Consider the following 13,910-nt stretch of genomic DNA (forward strand, 5'->3'; position numbering starts at 1 on the left):
CGCTGGGAAGCCCTCATGGCCCCCTTTGACTCCGCTAAGGTCTACCTAAATGGCACTGTCATGGTCCAAGGCCGTGAAGCCAATCTCCTCTTTGATAGGCGCTTTCTTCACCTCATCAATTTCCCCTCTTCTCCTGCTGTTCCCCCCCCCACCCCCGGCAACTTTGCTTCCTTGCGCTCTCTTTCTCCTCTCCACAGGGCATACCTCTAACTTGTATCCCTCCCCGGAAGGTCTTTAAGGCTGGCAACCTTCATCTGGCCACCCTTAACTCTCGCTCTGCTGTCAAACTCTCCTCTGACATCTGCCACCTCCTGGAAGAACTAGACTTGATGTCCTCAGTCTTACCAAGACATGGTTCAGGGTCAGCTCTGTCACGAGCTTTGACACTCTTCCCCCATGAAGACTACAATTTCCTTTCCTCCCAGATCCACTTGGCCCAGAGGAGGAGCAGCCCTGATCTTTCCTAGTGGATTCCTGCTTCTATCATTCACATGCAGACATACTCCTCTTTCACATGCCTGGTCTGCAGGCTCTCTCTCTCTAAACCTAGCCATTCTCTTACTGTAGTCAGCTGAACCAAGTCTCTAATGCCCATCAAATGCTTTCTCCTCACTGAGAAGGTTGTAAAAGCCAGTGTTTTGGTATGGGGCGGGCATTTAGGAGGCCAGCGTCTTCCCTGTGGGTGTGAAGATCGGAATTCTCAGAGGAAGTTGCATTAGTCTTCAGAGTAATAGGATTTGGGAAGCCCCTCTTTGTTCAATTGAAAGTTGGTGGCCTAGTGAGAAAAAGGGAATGTGTGCAACTCCTGGAGAGGTTCTTGATAACTTGTCAGTTTAGCTTAAGGGATCCCAGTAAGGTGGTGTAATCATGGATGATCATTGCAGCTGGCCAGGGTGGTGGGACACAGCTCGTTTTGGCACGACCCTATGCGGTGAGGGCTTGTGGAGAGTGTAAATAGTCTGTTTCGGAGGCGGGGAGGCACTCACAATGTAAACTTTCCTTGTATGAGGTTTGTTAGGATTACTGCCAACAGCACTGGCTGGATCATTCAGTGGTATTTTGAAAGAAGAAGACTCCTTGCTCTTTTCTGAGGATTTACTGAGCACTTATCCTACTGTCTTTCCATTCTTTGAGTATGATGCTGGCCCTACTATGTGGTAGACCACAATGCTTTAGGCTGTCCTGGAAAATAAAGAAATGCTAGCGTGGAGTAAGGACGATAAAAAAAATAAGCCACCATGCACAAATATCCTACCTTTGGCAATTGCCCTCATGTGTTGGCAGGTTCTTTTCATGCTATGGGACTGAGCGGAGGCATTATTGAGGAACAAAAGCAGTGACCTTCGGGCAATTCAAATGGTGACACCTAGGAGAAGGCAAATTGTAGCCGCCCAGAAGCAAAGATCCAGCAGCACACATGTGTAATCAATAAGGGGACCCCCATAATTAGAATATAGTAAGTTCACAGTAAGATTCCCCTCACAATACTAACTTTTATACCCACTCCTTGTCCCTCCTCGTCTTCACCTCCCATTTTGACTCCACTAGTCCATCTCTCTTGCTCTACTATCCCACCATTCTTCATTCTCCAGTCTGCTTCTTCCTCACCTCCATCTTCCCCCAATTTTCCCCCTCGCCCATCCTTTTCGCCAACTGCTTTTTCTTCTTGCCCTCATTATGCAGTCTCTCTTCATCCTGTTCTGCCACTTGTCCCTATTATTCCCGTGTTTTATTCACTTCTCTTGTTTCCTTTCAATTTCCCCATTCCCCCCACTTTTTTTTTTTATCACCTTTAAGTTCAGATTTCCTTGAGTCTCCAGTTACTCTTCACTTTGCCAGTCTGCCTTTACTGTGGGGTTCTCTTCATACTCAATGTCCCATCAATCTTTCCTCTGACCTACATTCTCCCTCTCCTGTTTGAGACCAACTTTCACTTCAATTTCCTCTCTTTTCCATCTCATTTGCTTCCCTCTTGTTCTCGCACACGGGCTTGTCTCACTTTTCCTAAACGGGTCGCTAGCATTACTCCTTTTACCGACCCGCAGCCCACCCCACCCCCGTTCACTTCTTCCTCTTCCTCATGCCGTTTCCATGGAGGCAGGGAGGTTCCCAGTGTATATCTGCTTCATAACATGAGTAGGGTACCAATTCAGACGCCACACCAGGATGCAGTCACTTAAACATACTGCACTTTATTTGAAGCTGTGTCCCACACTGATCCTACTTAACTATGCGTGCATAGGGCCACAATTCCAAAGTTGAAGGCTGAAGTTAGCACTATTACAGCTGAGAAGGTGACTGGTATTTTAAGCTGTGCCCCCACCCAGTCTCCAGCGGTGACACCACTGGTACCCAAGGAGTGCTCACCTCACAGTGATCACTAATTATAGTAGTATCTTGAAGAGGGGGGGGGGGACATCTAGCTGCAAAATACATGCACACAGTGGGGGAAGCATCTAGCTGTAATGAACTAAAAGTACCTGGGAGAGGGATCACCTAGAACCAAACTATAGTGGGAGTAGGGACACTTAATGTAGCAATATAGTGGGAGAGGATCACCTAGATGTTAAATACAAATATGGGGGGCAGGGGATTGCCTTGAGGTAAAATACAATGTGGGGGTAGAATACTTGGATGAAGCAATTATGTGGGGGAGAGGGTAATAGCCTAGAAGTAATACAATTGGGTAGAATACCTGATGTAGCAACAGCATGGGGAGGGATCACAAATCTAAAATGGACACAGAATACGATGGGGGGTTGGGGGGGGGGAGGGGAGTACCCGTTTGCAACAGAGCAGGGGGACAATGTTAAATGCAAAACAAAGTCAAAAATAGCAGGAATTGCATGGAGGAAAATTACATTTTAGGGCAAAAGCGATATACAAAATACAGTGGCAGCAAAATGCAATTGGGTTCACGAACCTACTAAATAGCGAGAGGGAATCATCTACAGTACATGCCAAATACAGTTATGATGAAGAACTCAAGTGCCAAATACAGTGTTTGCCCAGCTCTGCACATAGGGGGTGAGTGTATTTTGCACCTATGTGATTAAACCCCAATGTGAATACCACTAGTACAGATAATGTATAAGAACTAAAAGTTGAAGTGCATTGGCAAATATGAGAGGGGCAGGTGTAAGGCTGGAGGGGTAACGGTATCGGGGCCCCAATGAAAAACCACACCATTGAATGCGAAAACACGCGTTACCCTTCCTCCGCCAGTCCCGCCGGACGACAAGACAGCAGGCTGCTGCTCTTCGGGTTCGATAGACTTCTGGCAGAGACCCCACAAGCGGTGAGTGCGGGTAGGAGGAACGTTGGTAAGGCTGTTGGGACAAGATTATCAGTTTTATGGTATGTATTATTGTTGAGGTCCGTTTTGTAGACTAGAAGGAAGGATGGATGTTTGATGTGAAGGACCGGTCTGGATGTAAAGGGTATAAGTGAAACAAGGGATATGGGGAATTCATTGTCAAGAAAGGAGGGGGGGTTGACTAAAGCCCGGTATGCCCCATTAAAGGTTACACCAGCATTTCAAATGTTAATTAAGCACGGGTTAAATGCAACCTTGTTTATGAGACAGACAGAATATACAAAAGACTCACTCCAACATAAGCGGGGAGGGGAACAGGGCACATTTGATTTGGATAGCATTGGCCAGAATTGGCAAAGCAACATGTCCGACCAGCACAGTTTGAGGCAATCAGGTTGTGGAGGGTCGAGGTAATTAGGAGGCAGAAGGCACAAATAAAAACCGAGCGGAAGCAAAAATAGACAAACTGCTGTAGAAAAGGCGAGACAGATGTCAAAGAGTTACAAGAAAAAAATGATGCAGAAGGGAGAAAGATGACAAAGGAGAGAAAGGGTATGTGCCCGCCCATCCCTGCCTCAAGATATGAGGACATTACTAGGGAATCTGAATTAATCGACAACAATCTCCTATTTCCAGAAGCCACAGCTCCCAGGTTGATAACCGAGGCCGCCGAAGGTGAATTTCTGATGAGGTTTGGTGAGAATGGGTAAGTGGGGGGGGGTCACTAGGACAGATGTAATATCCCCGGAACGAGTAAGACTTAGAAACCCTAGCAAAGGAAGTGGAAGGAGAGAGGTTGGGGGAAGATGTGAAGAATAAATTAGGCAGATTAAGACCAGTGGAGTTTAAATAGACTGCACAACTAATGATGGAAAATTACAATGATTTTAGAAAAACAGGTGCAGGTCGCAGGATAAGTATTCAAAATCCTATCTGGACGCTGAAGCAGGAATAAAAAGGTAGGTCAGACAAATTCGGCATTATGGGAATATATGGAAATAATCATGGAAGAAATTCGAAAGGGACTGTGAGGAGGGAGGTATGGAGAGGGGTGCCGAGGGTGCAGGGACGGGCTTGCTGAGGGGTGCCTTGTGTGCGCCGGTGCTAGCGGTGCCTGCACGGCCGCAGCCTAGAGATGTGCGGGACGTGAGGGAATTGCCGCGGGTGGGCCGTCAGGAGCCGAGGACGCCTGCTCGGCCTCCATCACCTGGGACGCCTGCGCTGCCGCAGCGCCGGCCCCCCTCGGATTGGCCCGAGGTGCCGACGCTGCAGCAGAGCAGAACAGGCCCACAGACAAACGGGCTGCGGGCCGGCCCAAGTCAGCTTCAAACCACTGTGAGCTTTAAATGCTACTTCGTACTTTGAGAAAGGGACTTTGCAGCCAATGGACTGGAGGCTTTAAGGGAGGTCTGGGTTCGACCAACAGGAGAAAGGGAATAGGAAGGGAGAAGGCAGCTCTATATCTAGAGGGAGGGCTCCCTGAGTCTCATCCAATCAGAGGCAGGGGAAGGGGCTGATCCTGGATTGGTCCTCTTACAAACCTAGGACTGGGTATAAAAGGGACTGGCCTAATAGCATTTCTGTTGCTTTTTGCAGGAACAAGGAGAAAAGTGTGGAAGCGACTGGTGGGCCTATCCGGGTCCGAGTGAGTAGGCAAATCCTCACAAGGAACTTATACCCCAGGCTTTAACCCACAGTGAAGTAACTGTACAAAAGCCGAGACCGTCCTTTATTGTTTAAACCCTGAACATTATCAGTGAATGAAAAAGTTCTCTCAAGCATCAATACTGGCTCCTGTCCAGATTGTCACAGGGACATATGACCCAGATGGAAAAGGAACAAGAACTAGCTGAAGAATTAGAAATAAGGAAGCGACAGATGTCAGAAGCAGTCGGAACTGGGAAGTACTTGGTGGTTAAAAAGGTAGAGGAGTTAGCAACTAGAGACGTAAGCCAGGTACTTGATGACAATGACCCACAAATGGGCGGAACAAGCCCAGTGTTTGATCCATATGATCAAACTACTAGACACATTGATGAAGCTGATGGTGATTCAGAGTCACAGTTACAGGGTCTCAGACTATTTAAAGGAGGATCCAGATCCACGGCTACCAGAAGGAAGCGGTACAACGAGGTCAAGTAGAAAGAGGATGCTGAAGCAGGCATTAGAACTGTATAATACTTGGAAGGAGACCGTGGATAAAAAGAGTAAGGGGGAATCAGGAGGGGTGGCCGCATTTCCCTTGCAAGAATGTTAGCCCATGACAGGGGATAGTAACAAACCCGTCCGGACGTATGTTTATGTCCCGTTGACGAGAACAGAACTGATGCAGATTACCAAAAGCATCCCTGACCCTCGGATACATCCAGCAGGCTTCTAAAAGGAAATGAGGAAACTATTCTGGTCAGTATACAGTGGAGTATGTGGATAACATCATGATGTCACTAGTTCCAGAAGAAGTGTGGATTCTATTCAGGGCAAGTAAGGAAGTGAGAATAAACTGGGCAGCAGCACAAATGCGAGTGATGATAGGAAACCACATGAGAAATTGACGGACGCCCTGAAATTACACGGTATGAATGTGTTAGGGGCGTTGGAGAAGGTCCTCAAGCCAATAGATGTCAATGTTGAAAAACTGGCTGCTGTGACCCAAAGCCCAACTGAGGATGTTGCGTCATATTTCTTAAAGTACGAAGTAGCATTTAAAGCTCACAGTGGTACAAAGCTGATTTCTAATCCAAAAGGAACACCACTTCCCTGGTTTGAGCTACAGAAATTATCTTTGCACAGAACTTTGTCTTCAGCTCTGAATCACTCCTTCGGTCTTCAGCTGACATATTTAAATGTCATTTTATTATTCAATTTTAGAAGATGTATTAATATCCCTTGTATTATGCTCAGTCCCCCCCCTTAAAGTTTCTGTAGATATCCAATTATTTAAGAACTCCTGTGTAGCAACTATATAATTTTCCAGCTTCAACTTTCAAATTAATTTTTGTTTCATAGTTTATTCCATGTAACAATTTCACTTGCCTGCTAAAATGCCTTCCTGTATTCTTCCTGACTGTCTAATCTGAAGTCATGCGAGGACTCCCAGTACAATTTTGGACATTTTCCAGAAAAGACAGGTCTGATACGACTATGGTTGTTTAACTGTGGCTTTCCAGATTCAAAAAGTGGCCAGACTTGCCAAGGTGGTCTTTGCGAACGCAAGGAGAAATTGCTTTGACATGTGTAACATGCATTTTTCATCAGAGATGTATGGATATTTTAAATTCACCAAAAAGGATCATCCAGAGCATAGTCGTGGAAAAATAACCAGTGTATTGATTAACAATTTATTAGTAAAAGCAGAACAAAAACAAACCAATGACAGTACTAGACTTTGAGAACCCCCCCAGCAGAGCATTATTTTCTTATACCCAGTGCTCCAGATGAGATTTGGAAGTAGGAGCATTTTGCTCCCCATTTCTTAAGTTGAGTAAACATTTTTTATTTTTTTTCAGAGTAAAAATGTAAGTCTAATTCCCAATGAGAGTTTTAGCAAGTAAAAATGTTTAACTAGAAAACGGAAATGTTTAATTATTTCTTTGCACCTAGTTATTCATGCACTTCAAAATACACCGACTCTGAAGAGATGCTGAGAGCCATCTGCGGGAGAAAAACAAGCACCTTCTAGACCTTAGTAAAAAAACTTCTACGAGATCATCAAATGAGGCACTACAGAACAGCGTGGGAGAAGCGAAGTGGATTAACAACTTTGAACAGCTGTACCAAGCTAGAAACATCTGCCCCCAACCAATGCCTAGGGGCGATCCTGAGCCATGGGTTATTCCACACAACCCAGGGCAAATATTGGCCAAAATAAAAAAAGAAATCACTCTAGAGCCCCAGGCCCAGATGGGGTGACCAATTTCGATCTAAAAAAACAGGCTGACACATGGTCAATATTTATCAGCAAGGTATTCTCAAAGTGCCAGAGAACTAGATCAATCCCAGCATCATGAAAATTCACAAACATTGTCCCTATATTCAAGAAGGGAGCAAGGGACAACCCTAAACACTACCGCCCAACCGCATTACTTGACACAATTGGAAAGATCTTTGCCTCCTTGTTATTGGACCAGTTTCGAATCTGGACCAACAATCGAAAAATTAATGATCCCCTGCAGACTGGATTTGTTAAAGCTCCAGGAACAACAGCAAACATCCTTCTGCTGAGTATACACTTAAGAACAGTCTTGGAAGGTAAACCAAGAGTATTTATGGGGTTCATAGACCTCGTACAGGCATTTGACCAGGTCAAACGGTCCAAACTGTGGAAGAAACTTACTGCTTGGAAATGCCCACCGCAGCTATTGGCGCAAATTAAAGCATTATACTCTGAAACCACAATCCAAGTATACCTCAGCAGAGCGGGACAATTAACAAAACCTATCGAAACAGCCAGAGGGGTTAAACAGGGCTGCCCTTTGTCCCCGGTGTTATATAACTCCCATATTGCCGATTACAAGACTAGAGAACTCGAAGTCTCCGCTTTTCCCCCAACTTTCGGCGGTGAACATCTACCGCTATTGATCTACGCAGACATTATCGATCAAACATAAATAGGCCTCCAAAGAAAACTGAACAACTTGGCCTTGTTCATCAAAGAGAACGATTTGAAAAATAAAAAAAAACTCCAAAACTAAGATAATGCCCTTCGAACCAACGAAGAAGAAAAACGAACATTCAAAGTGGTTCATTGAGGGGAAAAAGCTAGACATAGTCAGCAGTTTTAAATATCTAGGTGTGACCCTCAGTTCAAATAGAAGAGACCTACCAATGCAAGAAGCCCTCCAAGAAAAACTGAAATCCCTGATCGTACAGACTAAAGCTGTAAACAGGAAATATGGAAGATTTTCCTTTATACCGGTCCTGAACTTTTACAAGGCCAAGATTATACCTAGCCTGATATACGGTGTAGAAGCAATGCCAAACCTCCCTGAAACTTTATAGGATAAGTTAGAAGGAAAGTTTTGGCGAAGGGTCTTGTCACTCCCACAATCAACACCAATAGCATCAATCCAGAGGGAACTAAGCCTTCAATCAATTTCATCGATAGTGAGTCGCAACAGAATCATGCTATACAGGAAGATGATGCACCCTGCAAGCCCACATATATTTAGTCTAATCAAAAAGGAATTTCAGGAAAACAGCACCAAGATCATGTTGGGATGGGTCACGGATGTTCGAGAGAATTGGACAAATCTTCTTTACATTGGAGGATCTTTTGAAAAATCAGACCAAAATAAAAAAAAGAAAATTCATCCACGACTGATCATCAACACAAGAACAGACTAACAGAAACAAGTTGACGAAGAACATCCCCCTAATAAACAAAATCAACCTCCAAAGTACATCCAAAGATTTCCCAACAAAAGCCTAAGAGAACATTTTATGAGAATAAGATTGAACTTATTAATGACTAAAGAGGTGGTATCTATAAGGAGTAAAAGCGAAAAATCTTGCCGTTTTTGTCAAAACAAAGAATCAATCGAAAATCTGAGACACCTATTATTAAACTGTCAAGCTCTTGAGCAACAGCGCAAGACTTATTTGGACACATTCTTTTTGACTTTCACTCCTACGACGAAAACGAATGGTGGTCACGCCTGTTGAGTGGGGAAAGAACTACATGGGTGATCGCCGTTACCAAATTCTTCAAGAACCTGACACTAGAGACTGTAGGAATATATAGAAAGCTAAGACAAATGACTGCATAAGGGGTCGGGGGTAGAGGTGTTTTTTGAACTGACCAGCTGAATCTATACTCGAAAAATGAAAAAATAACTTTTCAGGCTTCAGGCTTCATGAAAGTAGAGACTATCAGCAACTTTGTGCATTGCACTTCCTCATTCCCCTCTTGACTTAACCCCCCGCCCCCTTTCTAGGATCTTGATTATCTTTTTGACTTTTATTAGATCACATAAATTAAAAGTATCAACTCTTGTAAAAATTGATTTTCAATTAAAACAATAAAAAAAAATAACAAAAAAAAAACATGTTTACTTCTTCCGATCAGGCATTATAATAGTGGTTCCTTCCTGTGGTACTACCTGCCCTACTGGTCCAAACCCATCCATGGAGCTTTGTGAGTGAAAGCAGCGGCACACAGTTCTACATGTCTGTTTCCTAGGATTTGTCGGTACTATTTTTACTACCCATTTTTATTTCTTGGGAGTATTTGATTATTTTTAGGGATTAAACTGCATTTTTGTGCCTCATACTGTAAGCGCTCTTGTCCGCCTCAGAGCGTGTGCGAATCTTTGAGTATATTCAATTTCACTAAATGTGTCATGATATGATGTCCTCCCCGATAACTATCATGTGGGAGACGTGAAGCATAGTTACACTCTTAGCAAAGAGCCTTCATCGCAAAGACATGTGCAGTAAAGCCTAAAGGCTCCTCACACAAGCAACACACAGCTTTTTAAATATGCCAGTTTGCAGTATCTGCTCAATATATAATGCAATAATGTGCAATTTTCAATTCCAAACTTTGCCCCACAGCACAGACCATCACTGTTTTTTTCCATTTTGAATAAAGGCCAACGAAAAAGAACAGGAAGACTCAGAGCAAGCCACAAACAGGGGATGCTGTCAAACTACATGGACCCGAGAAGAACTGTTGGATTTAAAATTCTTTACCCAATGTACTGATGAAGGATGCCATTGTGCAGTGGCTATTATGTGAGCTAAATATTACCACAGAGCCATGGAAAGTAAGGGTGAATTCATTGCTACAACAAAACAATGTCCTCCACTGGCAGGCTCCAAACTAGAGGAAACACTATTCCATGCAGATTCACTCACCCCATCAACACCATCTAAAGCAGTGGTGCAATATAACAATGTAGTATCCCCCGTTACGCCTATTGACTCACAGCCACCAGATTTATCTTGTTTGGAAACCACCAAGGTATCCTCTGAATTAATTGTGAAGTACAAAGACCACGACTACAGCATGGGAAGGGAAGAGAGGTTACCACCACCTTTGAAGCAGAAGACACTGCATTGGAAGATGGGTAACTTGCTTTGAGGGAGCCCAAACACAGTCTTTGACTACTACCTGCTCTACATTTTAAAGATGCTGAACACATCGACATAAGGTAATATTTGTGGTAAACCACTAGTACCTTTCACAAAAGTGGTTGGAACCAACCTGAACAGAAGGAAGCTGTGTGGACTAAAACTGTAGTTTTCCTTAGTCTGCGCAGCCAATCCCTGGGAAAGTTCCAACCAGAGATTTACTTTGTTCTTGCACTCTGCAATTTAGTGGTCCTACATTTAGTAAAATCTCTTCGTTTTTGTAAATTTGTGAGATGTGTCGTTTTGCTTTATCGTGGCCACCTGTGGAGAGCTCACACTTACATTCTCCTGACCTTTGCAAAAGTAGTTGTTATTGGACTCAGATAGGAAAAGAATTAGACAACACGAGTTATAGTTCTAATAAAATGGCACGTTACAAGCCCTTTATTCAATCATAACATACAAAAAGAAACAAAAACACATAAATCAGTTATATATAAACAAAGAAAAAAGGCTTGACCGTTATGATCGCCACAGGAGACACCTTCCTCTCAGCCACCATGACACTGCTTAGTCCCACAGCAGGTAGGCAAAGAGATTGAGTTGGGGTTTGCTTGGAGTCCTTGTGCGTTAATGCCAAGTCTCCTTATTGATTTGAGTCCTCTATTGTGAGATCAGAGTTTCCGAACCTCACATTTTTTGGTTTTAAGTCCCCAAGGGGGGGGGTTGCTTAGAGTCCTTGTAGTTCGATTAGTTAAGGTGTGTAAATACCAAGTCGTCTCCTTATTTGGAGACAGAGGACTCAAATCAATAAGGAGACAATTCATGCACTTATTTTTCTTAAAAGCGCAACTCTCGAACAAAACCATTTTGATTTCCCATCGCAATTACCTATTCCCTGCAATAAATGATGCCTACAATAAAGAGCTTCTAGCGCTTACAAATGCTCTTGATGGCAAAACTCTTTGGCTTGAAGGCGATGCACAGTGCAACAGTCCTGTATTTTCAGCCAAGTACTGCACTTACAACTTCCAAGACTTAAGACACTCACAGAATCTTAAGCTCCGTGGGGACCCTGGTTGACTGAATGTACAGCCTGAGTTGCTATGGAGGACCATGGCATTGTACTTCGATCCAGGGATTTACAAATTGAAATAGCCACAGATGTGTGGGCATTGCCAAAATCACGCGAGAGGTTCCCACACATCAAGAATCAATTCGACATGTCAGAAGTCAAAATATATTGCCAAGAAAATCAATGCGGCCAGTTGCAAAGAATGGTCTTAGAACTCCACGAGATATTACTAATGACTAAGTGCAGTGAATGTTCAGTGGACATACTGATGGAAAAGTGGCAGTCACTTATCCACTATGCTGCTAACAAATGCTCATGGGTGTGAAACACACCCTACCACGCGTGCCAACATCCACCTCTGAGTGATGAACAGGATGAAGTGGCTGGAGCTAGGGTTGCCTCCTCATACAGCAACCAAGAACTCCCCAGAAGTATGGAGGACAGAACTAAAGTTTGCTATATAGGGGATTTAGAGGCTTTTTACAACCGGTGTCTGAAAGTACAGGCCCAAAAGATTGCATTTCAGCATAGACTGTATGGAGACCCATACAAGTCTCGCAGTACTTGCTCAAAACAAGAATGTTGGTAGGCAACAGGCTAGACCTGCTTGTGCTGCAGGCCACTTGCGTTATGACATGGTATTTAAAAAGGAAAAAGGAATGGGTAGTCAATCCTACCTTCGAATCAATGGAGTTTGAGTTCATGAGATATCTCAATTCGACAGTCTTGATGATGAAAACATGGTGTGCGAACTGTTCCTCTCCCCCGAAAACACCCTAGGTCAACAAACATTGATACAGTGGAGTGTCCTTCAAAGCGTGCCATGTAGCCATACACACAAGCAGATAAGTAAACTTGCGTGGTAAATTAAGTTTTAGAATTTAAAAATGTCATGTTGAAAAAATATTATATGGATGAGATGTTTTAATTAAATATTGCATAGTGGTGTATTCTCAGTATCATTTAAAGTATTCATTTTTTTCTAAATCTTCAGTAATGTTGCGTGGAAGGTTTTGCAAATCACTCTTGAAGATCACTGGGAACCACAGCTTGGACTCGGCCAACATCAACCGCAGCATTGCTACACCATTATTCAGACTTGGGTGGCTGAAAACCACCTTTGTCTCAATGATGACAAAACGGAGCTGCTCATTGTGGGTTCTCCCCCATCGGCTCAATTTACTGGACCCTGCCTTTCCTTCCGTCTCCATAGGCGGTAACCCTACTCCTGTCTCCAGCCACGTAAAGACATTGGGTGTCCACCGTGACACAGAACTTTCCATGCACAAGCATGTTAATTCCTTGGCCGCATCTGCAGCGTACGCTACAAAAGTTAACCGACACAAAAATCCCTCACACCTGAAAACTGCCTCACCCTTGCAAGGGCCATTATTGGCAGCAAACTAGACTACTGCAATGTCCTCTCCGGCACCTCCTCCAAAAGTCTTACCAAACTACAACTGATTCAAAATAATGCCCTCTGTGCTGCTTGGGGCATGAAACACACCAACTACATCTCACAAGCAAGGCGTAACGCCCACTGGCTTCCAGTCAAAGCCCTGATTGAGTTCAAGATCCTCTCAATCACACTGCCACACACCCTTTCTCACCCAGCGCAACTCAAGAAAATCCAATCCACTATGTGTGGACTCATTGTTGGCCCTTGCCTTATCCACCCCCACATTCAACAGAAAAAGCGTAGGGGGAGTGAGCTTCCTAGTCATTGCCCGCACCTTATCCCTCCCACCCCCTCATCCAATATGAGCTCTCCTAAACCTCTTCATGAAACGACTGAAAACCTGGCTGTATGACAAATATCACCATAACAGCTATCCTCCTTCACATCCAAAGGGTGTGACAGACCACACACACACAACATAGACAAGGGAGAATGATCTTAGTCAATTAGAACATAAAAATGCATATTTTTATCGTCATTTTTTTACAAAGACAAAATATTTCTAAAAACACAAATTCATGTGTACTAACAATGAATGAATTTTCACAACACATAGTTAATCAGAAATCCTTTAATCTTATTTGAAATGAAAGTGGGGTTATTATCGGGAAGTGCAGGGGAGGTACTACTCATTAACCCTATCGACAATTATTTCCAGATTGGAGATTTGTTCAATACATCTCTATGTGTTGACAATTAGTCGTGTTTCTGGGCACATCAAGAACATGCATCCGAGTCAATCTCAATAACGAAGTTGGATGGACAGGTCTTCAGGACTTTTCTTGTTGGTAGAACTTATTTGGGACAGGATAAGTTAGATCACATCGGTCCTTGTTCGTGTAAAGCACTATAAAAAACCAAAATATAATCTTGGTTACTAAAAGCTAAAAAAAATAAATATTTGTGGGACAAATTAGTCCATACTTATCCAACAAAGGATAAAAACTCAAAACACAAAACTACACTGTGGGGTCTACCCCAAGTGATTG

At 43.6% G+C, this 13,910-nt stretch overlaps 1 protein-coding gene across 3 annotated transcripts in view; it reads right to left on the bottom strand.

Moving 5' to 3' along the window:
• Positions 1-13,910, bottom strand: part of FBXO34 (F-box protein 34) — a 124,580-nt gene that overhangs the window by 69,254 nt on the left and 41,416 nt on the right. The window lies entirely within an intron of this gene.

Source organism: Ambystoma mexicanum, chromosome 14 (genome assembly GCF_040938575.1).
Source record: "Ambystoma mexicanum isolate Mex_15411 chromosome 14, UKY_AmexF1_1, whole genome shotgun sequence".
Taxonomy (NCBI): domain Eukaryota; kingdom Metazoa; phylum Chordata; class Amphibia; order Caudata; family Ambystomatidae; genus Ambystoma; species Ambystoma mexicanum.